This window comes from Arvicanthis niloticus, chromosome X, assembly GCF_011762505.2.
Source record: "Arvicanthis niloticus isolate mArvNil1 chromosome X, mArvNil1.pat.X, whole genome shotgun sequence".
NCBI lineage: Eukaryota > Metazoa > Chordata > Mammalia > Rodentia > Muridae > Arvicanthis > Arvicanthis niloticus.
The window spans coordinates 29600834-29613758 of record NC_047679.1 but is presented as its reverse complement, the minus strand read 5'-3'; the positions used below and the strand labels follow the sequence as shown (position 1 = coordinate 29613758).

The 12925-nt window shown below is 41.9% G+C and overlaps 1 protein-coding gene across 11 annotated transcripts in view; it reads left to right on the top strand.

The window, feature by feature from the left end:
- Positions 1–1708: 1708 nt before the first annotated feature.
- Bclaf3 (BCLAF1 and THRAP3 family member 3) overlaps positions 1709–12925 on the top strand; it is a 61452-nt gene continuing 50235 nt past the window's right edge. For 9 of the 11 annotated variants that reach the window (XR_013105870.1, XR_013105871.1, XM_034485476.2 and 6 more), the window contains exon 1: positions 1709–1857. The gene's annotated coding sequence lies outside the window, so the exon portion shown is untranslated. Of the gene's footprint in view, positions 1858–1879; positions 1931–12925 lie in introns of those variants that run through there. The other 2 variants (XM_076918389.1, XM_076918390.1) reach the window with 2 other exon arrangements.

Below are 12925 nucleotides of genomic sequence, written 5' to 3'. Positions count from 1 at the left end.
CTTATGGAGCTATTTTTCTCAATTGAGTGTCCCTCCTTTCAGATGACTCTAGCTTGTGTCAAATTGGCATATGACTAGCCAAAACATTGGGGCTCAGCGAAAGACCTTGTCTTAGAAAAGTAAAGGTGAAAAAAATAAATAAATAAAAAGAAAACAAAACAAAAAAGAAAAGTAAAGGTGGTCTGCTCCTGAGAAACCATACTTGAGATGTACCTGTCACCTCGACTTCATATATACACACATGTATTCTCCCCCCTCCAGAGACTTTAAAGGTCATTTGGCTTAATGAGCCTAAGGAAAAATGATTTACTCATTCAGGCTGAATTCATTGGGATGATGACAGTGAATGGCAGGAAGAGGAGGACCAACATCATGCTGTCAGGAGGTGACAGTAACAAGGGAGGTTAACACTTGGCTCTACCAGGCAGTACAAAACTCTGGGAGAAATATTTTACTAGGGAGAAAATGTGTATCAATGCTGCCAAGTGGGGAAACTTCAAAGGAAAACAGGACACATCCCCTTGGAGATGATATAGAGTATGCGAGAAAAGAAAATTTGAAAGTAACCAGGTTGGGAGCAGAGCTTAGTGGTAGCCTGCTTGCACACCGAGTGCATGGTCCTGGGTTCCATCTACAGTACAGCAAACAGAGTGAGTGATAAATGGGGGAAGGGGGCAGTGATCCTAGGGAGATAGATTTATTAGTACAGTGCTTGCTTTGCAAGGATCAGGACCTCGTGTAAAAAGAGACAGGCATGGTGGTGCATGCTTGTAACTCCAGTAGTGAGGAGGCAGAGATAGGAAGATGCCTGGGACTTGCTAGCCAGCAGCTTAGCCTACTTGGAAAGTTTCAGACCAGTGAGAAACCCTGTCACCCTAAACAAAACTCCTCAAGGAATGACACCCGAGATTGCCCTCTGGCCTCCATACACACGTGTTCTCTCTCTCTCTCTCTCTCTCTCTCTCTCTCTCTCTCTCTCTCTCTCTCTCTCTCTTACACACACACACACACACACACACATACACACACACGAAGTACACATGGACATAAAAACAGAGTCCTACAGGCACAAAAGAGGAGGAAGAAGAGAGTAGAGAGAAAGGAGAAAGAAAAAGAAGAAAATATCAAAGGGAGGAGAGCAGACAGAGAGGGGTTGGTATTTATTGGGACCATTAACCTATTTGGAAAGCTCAGATGTTCCCGTTCTCCAAGTAGACCCTTCCTTGGAGGCTATGGGAAATGGTGAAAAGTTGGATGATTGGTTAGAAATTAAATACGTGGGAACAAAGGTTAAGGGGAAGCAGGCTCAGAAGTGTAGATTCTGGATAGGCTTTGAGGGCCACGTAAAGAGCTAGAAGCGCTTGGCGGATACCTCTGCCTCTTGGTGTGTCTAGCAGCACACAAGGCAGGGAGACCCAGGGGACCAAGTCGAGGGCTGACCTCTAAGCCGAGATCCTCAACTACAAAGGGCCCTGGACTTGCACCATCTGGTGCTTCCCTTCCTTCTAGCCTGATGAGCTTGGGAGCACTTTAGCCTCTTAGACAACCGCGGGAAGCGCAGCCAGCAAAGCGCAATAGAGAGCCCGCAGAAGCAGTCTGGGCGGGGCTCGAAGCCCGAGCTTCTCCTTGAAAGCAAGTTTGGCCGGAGGTGGGCACTGTGGGCGGGGCCAGAGGGGGTGGGACCAGACCATTCCGGAAGGAAGTGGTTCCGGGTCTTGGGCCCGCGGGGGTAGCTGGGTGCTTGTTGGAGCAGTAGGCGGGAGCAGAGCAAGGGGCGAGGCCTTGAGGGAGCGGCGGCGGTTGTAGTGTCGGAGGCTTTGGCGACAGCGACGGCTATGGTGACAACTTCTCTGAGAGGTGAGCGGTCCGGAGAGCGGGCAGAGTGAGGAAGCCCGGGCCTGCAAAGGGACGGAGGGTGTGTCCTTTGCCCGTGAGTGGCGGTTCTCAGGATGGCGGGAGGGGCGGCGGGCAAGGGGCGGCGGGTAGACTTGGCTTCTCCGGGGACCGCATCCCTTCTCCCCTCACTCAGGGCCGGCGCCATCCCTCTGCGGCTGCCGCCCTAGAGGCACAGGCCGCCAGCGCGTACTTGGCTCCGCTCTCAGGGGTTCCAAGTCTGTCCCACCGGTGCCTTTCCTGAGCCGCCGCTAGCCCGGGCACCTGCCCAGCCCACCCCCCCACAGTTCTCCCCGCCCACGGCGTCGGGCAGGTGGCGGCTCCGATCTCTGGCAGTGTCTGTTTAGGGGATCCGGGAGGGGGCGGTGCCCCGAGACTGAGCCCTAGGACGCATAGCCCTCCGGAGCGGAGCTCCGGGCTTTGTCCGCGGGAGATGCTCTGGCCACAGGAGCCACATCTTCCCCAGAGAACAGCAAAGTATAGCGAAGACCTCTCTTAGGAATTTAGTCAACTGTGCCACGGGTCAGGACCGCCCTAGAGAAACTTAGCCCTCTAAATATTTCCTTTTTCGGGCTTTTTGAGTTACACCTTGAGTGACTGTTTCTCTGGAACAGATTACAAACTACCAGGAGAAAATAGGGCCCTGGAGGCTCCTGGTCAGGCTACCTTTTGGACATTTTTATTTCTTTTGTAAGCCTGCAAATTAAAGCTCGGCTCTCCCTCATGCCAAGCAAGCATTCCACCACAGAGCTATGTACCTTTTGAGATAGTGTCTCACTCAACTCAAGCTGGTCTCAACTCAACTCATTCTATTGGTCAGGCTTGGCAGTCCTCGAACTTTGTACCCACTCTCATCCTGAGTAGTTGGGATTATAGGCCTGCTTGGCCAGGCCTGGAATGTTTAAACGCCCCCCCCCCCCCCCCATGTGAACTGGTCCAAAACTTTAAAAGGTTTTGCTGTACTTTCATAATGAGCCTTGTTTGTTTGTTCATTTATGTTGAGGCTTTCTTTCTTTTTTTTTTTTTTTTTTTTTTTTTTTTGAGAGAGTCTTTAAAGAAAAGATGGCCTTGAACTCACAGTGTAGCCAAGGATAACCTTGAATTTCCGATTCCCTGTCTCTGGCCCCTAAATGCTAGGATTGCAGGTGTATGCTAGTCATGCCTTGCCTGTTTTATTTTCCTCGGTTATTGATAGCGGGTCAGCTTCTCATTTATGCAATGTTCTAAAAAATAAAACAAGTTAATAAGGGTTTTTCTAAGTGAACTAGGGATTTGAAGTTATGACTGCTTTGAATTATATCTCTTGACCAAATCACTTAACTTTTTCTAAGGTATTTCCTCAGCAATGAACAAGGGATTATAATGTTTAATTTATCTTACCTTTCTTTTAAGGTCATATGAAACATTTATGGAAAGTACATTTCACATACTTTGTCTTCAGGTTTTACTTTCTTGTAAAAATTTCAGAGCACAGAGCATCTTGAAGCACGTAAATTTTTTGGAGCTGGGGAAAATGGTCCAGTCAGTAAAGTACTTGCTGTGGAATCATGAGAACCGGGGTTAAGATCCCTAGTACCTGAATAAGAAGCCAGTATTTATCCTAATCCCAGCTCTCAAGAAACAGGAGAGTTTCTGAAGCTTGCTAACCATTCAGTTAAGCTGAAATGGTGAGCTTCAGATGCTATGAAAGATTCCTGTCTCAAAAAAATGTATTTCTCTGCTCTTCTGTGGTTACACACACACACACACACACACACACACACACACACGGACATACATATTTTTAAAAGTTCCAGTTTTTCAAAACTATTCTGGGACTAGGCATTGGTAGACTACTTGTCTAGCATGTTTGATGCTATGATTTGTATTTCCAGAACTCAAAAGGTAGAATAAAGATTGCAAAATCAGGTGTGTGTTTCTTGCAGTGCTGTAAATTGAGCCCAGGATTTCCTGCATGCCAGGCAATCACTTTACCAATTTAGCTGTATCACTAGCCCTCAGTTTTTGCTTTTTCTTTTCTTTCTTTTTCTTTCTTCCTTTTTTTGGTCAAGCAGGATGTCACTGTAGCTCAAGTTGGCCTCAGGCTCTTGACTGTTTGTACTACAGGTATGTGGGACAAAGTCTGGTTGAGAATCAGAAGTTTGAGGCCAGTCTACTCACTATTAAGACCTTGTTTTACTGGGTGTAGTGAGTTATGCCTTTAATTCTAGCACTAAGGAGTAAAGACAGGCAGATCTCTCTATGAGTTTGAGGCCATCCTGTTTTGCGTAGTGAGTTCCAGAGCTATAGAGTGAGACCCTTTCTTGAAATAAGAAAAAACAAAGAAAGACTCAGTTCTTCTGTGATACTTTTTGCCCCCACACCACACTCTTTCATACTCTTTTTTTTTTTTTTTTTTTAATTTTTTGGTTTTTCCTAGACAGGGTTTCTCTGTGTAGCCCTGGCTGTCCTGGAACTCACTCTGTAGACCAGGCTGGCCTCGAACTCAGAAATCTGCCTGTCTCTGCCTCCCAAGTGCTGGGATTAAAGGAGTGCGCCACCACTGCCCAGCTTCTTTCATACTCTTAAGTTTGAACTTTAAGTTTTTTCATAGTGTATAAATTGTATATTGAACATAGCTCCCTTTTTTCAGTTTTTTTTTTTTTTTTTTTTTGAGACAGGGCCTTATTTAGACCATCTTGACTCAAATTTATAACTCAAATTTATAGTCCTTTTACCTGGGCTTTCTTCATGCTGGGATTTTGGGATTATAGGCATATACCACCACACTTAAATCACTTTTCTTTCTTCCCTTCATTCTTGTGACAGGGTGTCATGAAGTCCAGACTGGCCTCAAACTCAATGTGCATCTGAGCATGACCTAGATTTTTGATCATCTGCCCCTATATCTTAACTATTGGTATTTCAGGCATGTGTGTATCACACTTGGTCTATACCAGTGGGTCTCAAGCTTCCTAATGCTGTGACCCTTTACTACAGTTCCTCATGCTATGGTGAGCTCCCTTCCCCCATAAAATTTCTTTCTTTGCTATTTCATAACTAATTTTGCAATTGCTATGAAACATAATGTAAATATCTGTGTTTTCTGATGGTCTTAGGGGAATCCCTGTGAAAAGGTCCATAGACCACTAAAGGGATTGTGGCTCACAGGTTGAAAAACACTGATTTATATGGTGCTGTGGACTGAACCTAGGGCTTCCTGCATGCTAGGCAAACTGTACTAATTAAGCAACATCCTGGGCCTTCTTCCTTTGTTATTTTAAGTTTTTTTTTATTTTGTAACTGAACACATATTTATTCTTTAATTTTTACTGATAAATATGTTTACCACATTGTGTGAGTGTGTGTTCATTCATGTCAGTGTTGTATGCATGTCAAGGCCAGAGATTTGATATCAAGTGTCTTCCTTGATTGTTGTCTATCTTATTTTTAAATGTTTATATATTATTATTAGACTGTGTGGGAGGGTATGCATGCATGTGTTCTGGGACACATGTGGAGGTCAGACAACCTTCTGGAGTCAGTTCTCTTTATCTACCTTTACATGGATTTCAGAGATCAGCTCAGTTTGCCAGGCTTATTCGCCAAAAGTCTTTATCTGCTGATCTAGCTCATTGTCTTGTGCCTTATTTTTGAGACAGAGTGCTGGATTGGCTGGCCAGTAAATGCCTTTCCAGCCCAGGGATTACAGTTGTTCTGCTGTACTAGCTTTTATGTAGGTAATAGGGTTCTGAACTTGGGTCCTCTTGCATGGTGAAGACTTTATTAATGGTATTGTTCCTTCAGCCGCCTACAATGAATTTTTGACTAGTCACTGTTTTTAATGCATCTCAAAGAATTTGATTATTTAGCCTTGTGTCTGTACACACACACACACTCACACTCACACACACACACACACACACACACACACATGAGATAGGGTTTTACTCTATAGCCCAGGCTGACTTCAGACTAACTGTGTAGCCTAGGCTGGCCTCAGATTCATGGTTATCCTTCAGTTTCCAGCATCCAAAGTGCCAGGAGTATAGGTGTAAGCTATTACACTTGGCTTCATTGTCAGTATTACTTTTTTTTTCTACCTTTTAAATAAACAGCTCTTTAGGGCTGGAGAGATAGATGACTTGGCAGTTAAGAACACTTGTTTCTCTTGTAGAAAACCTGGATTCAGTTCTCAGCACCCACATAATTGTTCACAAGTATTGAAACTCCAGTTCCAGGGTATCTGATGATCATTTTTGGCCATAGTGCACAAATAGTAGAATACATAACATACATACAGACCAACACTCACACACATAAAGTAAACAATAGATGTTTAAAAAGATCACCATTTTATACATATTTAATGCATATATGCATGTTCATGGCATAGCATATATGTGGAAGAGAGAAAGACTTGTAGGCTCTTTTAAAAACATAACATGGGTTCTGGAGATCCAGCTTAAGTCCTTGTGCTTGTATGGCAAGAACTTTACCTACTGAGCTATTTCCCCAGCCTGTAAGAACATTAGTACTTTGTTTTAGTGGTTTACTTTTGTATTCAGCCTCTTTCTAATGTGTTTACTTTTCAAATACTTCACCCTCTGTAACCAAAGTAAGAATGATAAGCAAAAGTGGGGTTCTGTGTGCGATTATGGCTCTTCCTTACTGAAGAAACTAGTGATAAGGTAACACATGCTCTGTGTCAATGAGAATAATTCATGTCTGAGCTCCTTACTGATCACCTTCTTACTCCTGTGGTCTCCTGCTGCAAAGGCTTTCCTGGGGAATTTTTATTCTTTGAATTTGTACACACTTGATTTGCATTTAGTGTGGAATCTTTTTGCATAATTCGTCCATCTTCAGTGTACAGTTTAGTATTTTTAGTATTTTCATACAATTGTACAAACATGATCATAAGTCTAATTCCAGCACAGTTCTTCACCCAAAAAAGCTCTGTTGGGTGTGGTTCTAGATGCCTGGAATCCCAGGACTTGGGCCATATAAGGAAGGAGGATCAGGAGTTCAAGGCCGACATCCTCACCTACACAGGAAGTATGAGACTAGTCTTCCTGATGGGAAACCCTGTTTCAAAAACCTAAAGAAAAAAGAAAAAACACTGAACCCATTAGCCATCATTCCATTTCTGTGGGTTTACCTAGTCTAGTTATTTTACATGAATGAAATTATACAATATAAGGTCTTTTGTGAATGACTTAGCTCATTTATCATACTGCTTTTAGGTTCATCTATGTTGTAGCATATATTAATATTTGCTCCATATTTTATGGTTAGATATTCCATTGTATATGTATGACATATTTTTTCTTGTGATTAAAAATAGAGGAATTTATTTTGGTTTTTTTATTGGATATTTTATTTATATTTCAAATATTATTTCCTTTCCTGGTTTCCTCTCTAAAAACCCCCTATCCCTTCCCTCTCCCCAAACCCCCTATCCCTTCCCTCTCCCCAAACCCCCTATCCCTTCCCTCTCCCCCTGCTTCTAAAAAATGAAGTGTTCCTCCATTTCTTTTAGTATAAAAGGAGGTTTATTGTGGGAAGGGAGGGGAGCAAGGACCTGGAAAAGGGGTAGAGGCAGAGAAAGAGGGAAAAGGGACAGAGAAGGACAGAAGGGGAGAAAAGAGAAAGAGAGGCCAGCCAGGAACACGTGGGGGAAAGAGAAGAGGATGAAGAAGGAGGGGGACATATTTTTTTCATTCATCTTAATGTACTTTGAATTGTTTCTACCTTTTGGCTATTATAAATGCTCTTGTGAACATTGTTATAAAAAGATTTGTATGGACATATTTTCAGTTACTGTGTTTGGATATACCTGGAATGGAATAGTAGTTGAGCCACATGGTAACAACATGTTTGACTTTATTGAGGAACTGCCAGACTTTTCTAAAGTGGCTGACTATACCATCTACATTTCCACCAGTAGCATGTAAGGATTGTAACAATACTGCATCCTTAAAACATGTGCTATCATGTAATGTTGTAATTATAGCTATCTTCATTGTCATGGAGTGGCATTTATTATAATTTTGATTACATTCCATAATGACTAGTGGTTTTTTTGTAATTTTTAGTCAGTTTTATACTTTTGAAAAATGCCTGTTCATCCCCTTTATCCATTTAAAAAGTTTTATTGTCACTGAGTTTTATTCTTTTTATATAATATGGGTGAAATTAAGTACATTCAAGGTGATATAGACACTCTTAAGTATTCATGTATTTCTTTATAAGAAATGATTTGTAAAGAAAAAATATTCATTGGGTTATCTTTTGTTTTTTCTCTTTGTTTTACATTTTGTATTTTTATTTTCTTGGCAGTGGTTGTTTCATATATAAATCTTGACATGGTAACACAGTTGTTAAAAACAAAACAAACAAACAAAAATAACAGCTCTAAATTGGGCAACGTGGTACATATTTTTAATTCCAGCATTTGGGAGGCAGAGGCAGGTGGATTTCTGTAAGTTTTCAGCCAGCCTAATATACAGACTGAGTTCCAGGACCACACAGAGAAACGTCTGAAAAAAGACTCTGAAACAAAATGCCAATTCTACATATTACACAGATCAGTTAGTTCATTTGTCTTTTCCAGCCATCCACCAAACAGCTTTTAGATTAGAATCGGTATTTTGTAATATCATGCTTTAACATTGCCTATTAATAAGATCTTTCTTTAACTTAATAATCTGGGCAAAAGTCTGTCTTGGAGTCCTCCTTTATTTAGTAGGGAAGCAGGCTCAGAGATGAGGCTTCTTACTGCTTCCCAAAGTGGTTTGTGCTGTTTCAGGCTGCCTGCTTAAGGTTAGGCTCCTGGTAGGTACACACAGTTGGGGATAAACCCTTGATGGTGTACAGGAACCTTCTGAATGAACAGTTCAGCCTAGACTTTGATAGCTTCCTCCTCCATCCCGGCCATGCTGTTGCTAGGGTTATCCTCATGAAAGCCTCAAGCTTGTGAATCTTGCTGTGGACATACTTCATCTTAGCAGTTTCCAGTGAATATACTGTACATCTTTATTAGCCACGTGGGACAAGTCTCCATGAATCGTGTCCAGGAGCTCAATCTGGCAGGCAAGCAGGCCCATGCTATTGCAGCACCAGCATGTTGCAGCCCCATGTGTCCTTTGGTCCTCAGGGGGTCTCCTATATTCTAGGGCACATGATTGCTGTTATAACTCTATGATATGTGACCATATCCCCAACTCCACACTGGTACCCAGCAGCCTGGCCACTAGAATGGTAGTGAGCCTCCTGCCCTCTGGCTGATCATGGCCTGTTTCAGCAGCTTAGCTTCCCTTGTTAAAATTCTTCACAGCATAACATTTCAAGTTTGATGAATCCTAATTAATTTTTTTCTTTTGTTGTTTGTATTTTTAGTGCCATATCTTAGAAACTATTGCCCTATTCAAGGTCATAAAGATTATTTATACATGTTTTAAATTTTGTGTATTTAGTTCTTAAATCCATTTTGTTTGTGTGTGCATGTATCCATGTGCATGACTGACGTTTGGGTTGTAATTGTATATTAGCTGATATAAATTCCTTAGTTCACATTTTCTTCTTTCATTGGGGCTTCTAAAATACTACTTTTATTTTTCTTTGTATTTTGTGTGTGTGTATATTTTGAAACTATAATTCCATAATTTCCCCCTTCCCTTTCTTCCCCCAACTCTTCCCATGTACCCTTCTTGCTTTCAAATTCATGGCCTCTTTTTCTTTAATTGCTGTTACACATAAACATACATATTCCTAAATACGTAAATATATTGCCTAGCTTTTTGAAGAATTTGGTTGTCATGGAGAGCTAGGATAGCCCCAGGGCCATATGGTTCCAGAGAGATGGGAACATTATGTAGGGTTATGGAAAGGATCTGATGAAAAGGGAGATTTTATAAGAGAAAGGGAGTTGCTACAGTCTGGTCTGTCAGCTGAATAAGGATGTGTTCTGCTAAGGCTGTCTTCTTTTAGCATCAGTGTTCTTTTCAGCATCCTCCTGGGAGTAAATGACCCTGCTATCTGGGTGTTTTTGTTCAGAGGTAGACAGATGATTCACTGCTTCTGGTCTTTTATGTTTTACTCTGAAGCAGTAATATAATTGGATTTATCATCTGTTTCTGACATTTCAGCCAACACCATATTGGTTTTAGTCTGTCATTTTATTTCTTTTAAAGCTTTTTTTGTCCCTTTTAATCAACATTGCTGGCAAAAAAATGACATTTAAATAGGATAAACATTTTCTGCAAAGGCCAAATAGTAAATATTTTATACTTTATATGCCATATATTGCATCTCTGTTGTGGTACTTTTAATATCAGGGTTAGGATCTAGTGATCTCTGTTAACCAACCTTCCAGGTAATTTCAGCATATACCAAGATTTGAGAGTCTCCACTCCAAGGTGTGTGTGTGTGTGTGTATGTGTGTGTATGTGTGTATGTGCACGCGCATACACGCACATACTTGTGTGGAATTGGTGAGCTTTTGGATCTGGGCATTTTCAATATTTTGGGGTACTACCATACTGCCTCTAAGCTACTTATATTTTGGTATATTCTAGCAATGTATTAGGGTTCTTTTTGTGCCATACATTTGCCTGCTCAGTAAAATAATAATCACTTTTTAAAAAATTTAATGGGTATGAAATGGTTGGATTTTTTATTTGCATTTCCCAGTTACTAATTGATCATATTCATAGGTTACTTGAATTTTGGTTTTGGGATACACTATTTAGACACTTTGTCTATTTAATACTACCATGTAAATTAACAAAATGTGTTGAAATAATTACTGAACAAACCCAGAACCCTCAAGGAGAAAAAAAAATCAGAATTCAAAAAAAAAGGAAGTTCAAGGAAGAGCACCAGAAATGATGGTTAAACAACTCAGGAAAGCACAGGCAAACTGAGGCAAGGGCATTGAAATAAGAGGACCAGTGTGACCAGATTAGGGAAAACAAGGAGTTTGATATGGGCTATTAGGTTAAGTAGAGGAAAAGAGACCAGAAATAAAAAAAAAAGGTTGTGTCATATATTTAATTAATTTATTTATTCACTGTTGTTTGAGACAGGTTTTCTCTTACTATCCTGGAACTCAGTTTGACCATGTTGGTCTGTAACTCACAGAGCTCTTCCTGTCTCTTTCTCCTGAGTGCTGGGATTAAGGGCATGTACCACCACACCTGAATTTAATATTTCACTAATAGTGAAGCGTTTGGATTTTGACTCGGGTTTTGCTTTGCTTGTTATGATTATATATTCTTGCTTTTTCCCCTTTAAATTATTTAAGACTTATTTTATGTGTGTGCCTGGATAGTTGTGCGCCACATGTGTGCCTGATTGCCAGAAGGGGGCGTTTGTTCCCCCTGGAACTGGAGTTACATCTAGGAATCAAACGAGGGTCTTCTGCAAGAGCAGCCAGCGGTATTAACTGCTGAATCATCTTACTGCTGCTGTTGTATGTCCTGTCATCATTGCTGCTGTTGTAGCCCCGCCCCCCCGCCCCCCCCCCCCCCCGCCCCCCCCCCCCCCCCCCCCCCCCCCCCCCCCCCCCCCCCCCCCCCCCCCCCGCCGCCGCCGCTACTGCCTTTCCCACTGCTGCCACCTGCGCGCGGGTAGGGGAAGGGGATAGGTAAAATTATTTCCTTGCTGGGCTAAAGCAGACTGGCAGGTTGATTCTGGGGCCCAGGAGCCAGCCTCGTGCAATCCCCTGGTCCCAAAAAGAAACAAGGTAGCAAAAAGAAGCGGGAAAGGGGAAAGAGCGCACAAACAACTGAAGGTTGGAGGAGACAGGGCTCCGGCAGAGCAGGAGACACAAAGTGCGGTAACTTCTGCTGTTCAGGAGCCCCTTATTTGTTCTCTTTTCCCCTCATTCTTACATTTTTTTTTGTTTGTTTTTCCATTGTTGTGCTGAAAACTCCTATCTCCAGAAAGAAGGGTTAGACTTGATTTTGATTTCTTTTCACCCGTTTTTTTCCCTCTTTCACATTTCCTTTCTGTCATTTTCCCCCTCCCAATTCAGGGTGTTCCCCATTACCCTTGGTGGCCACTGGGACGTGGTCTCAGCACCTGGGTGGTGGTGGAGTAAAGGCAGCAGTGGACATTTTGTAGATATGTTTGTGCCCGAGTGGTGCTCTATGTGCCATTTATAGTTGAGTCCAAATGAATTCTTAACGGAAGCTGCTCAGCCCAGTCTGCCCCTTCTTCCCCTCTCCTGTGCCTGTAGTGGTTTGGGAAATTTAAGGTTTCTCACTACAGAAGAGTCACATATACCCATCACCCACACTACAAACTCCAGTTGCCGGATTCCTAGAATTAAATTTTGCTTGTATTTAAGCTAGTTTAATACTATGTCCAAGACAAGTGCTTGGCTGTACATAGGAAAGAATGACCAGTTCTATTTTTATTTTTAATTTAATTTTGATTATTTTGTGACAGGGTTTTGTTTTGTAGCTTTTGGCTAGCCCTAAATGCACTGCTTAGAACAGACTGGCCTTGAAATCAAAGCAGTCCTGCCTCTGCCTTCGAAGTGCTACGATTAAAGGCATGTGGCACCATTTTTTACTTTTATTTTTTTAATTTGACTTTGTGATCGGCTAGCCCTGATTGGCCTGGAACTCCTTTGTAAATCAGTCTGGCCTCAAATTCATGGAGAAATGCCTGCTCTAGCCTCCTAAGTGCTTTGGTTAAAGGAAGGTCTGTGCTGTTGTGTGCGGCCACAATTCCATATCAAAACTGCTGTTCCACAAGCTCAGGTGAATCGAAGGGGCAGGTATATACTTCAAAAAGTCAGATTCAAAGCCAACCTTAAAAGTTTTTGCCTTCCCACAGGGACTGCATATATCAGCTAACCTGAAGATAAGATATTTAGATTATAATTCATAACTAGGGTGTCTATCAGTCTCTTAAGGCGATGTCCTTCTAGGAAAGCTCTTTCACTCAAGAATGAATTTTTACAACCAAGTCATATATTAAATACTGGATTAGGTCCCTTGCAGGAACACAAAAGAATAAAGAAAGTCCTACAAACAGAAAA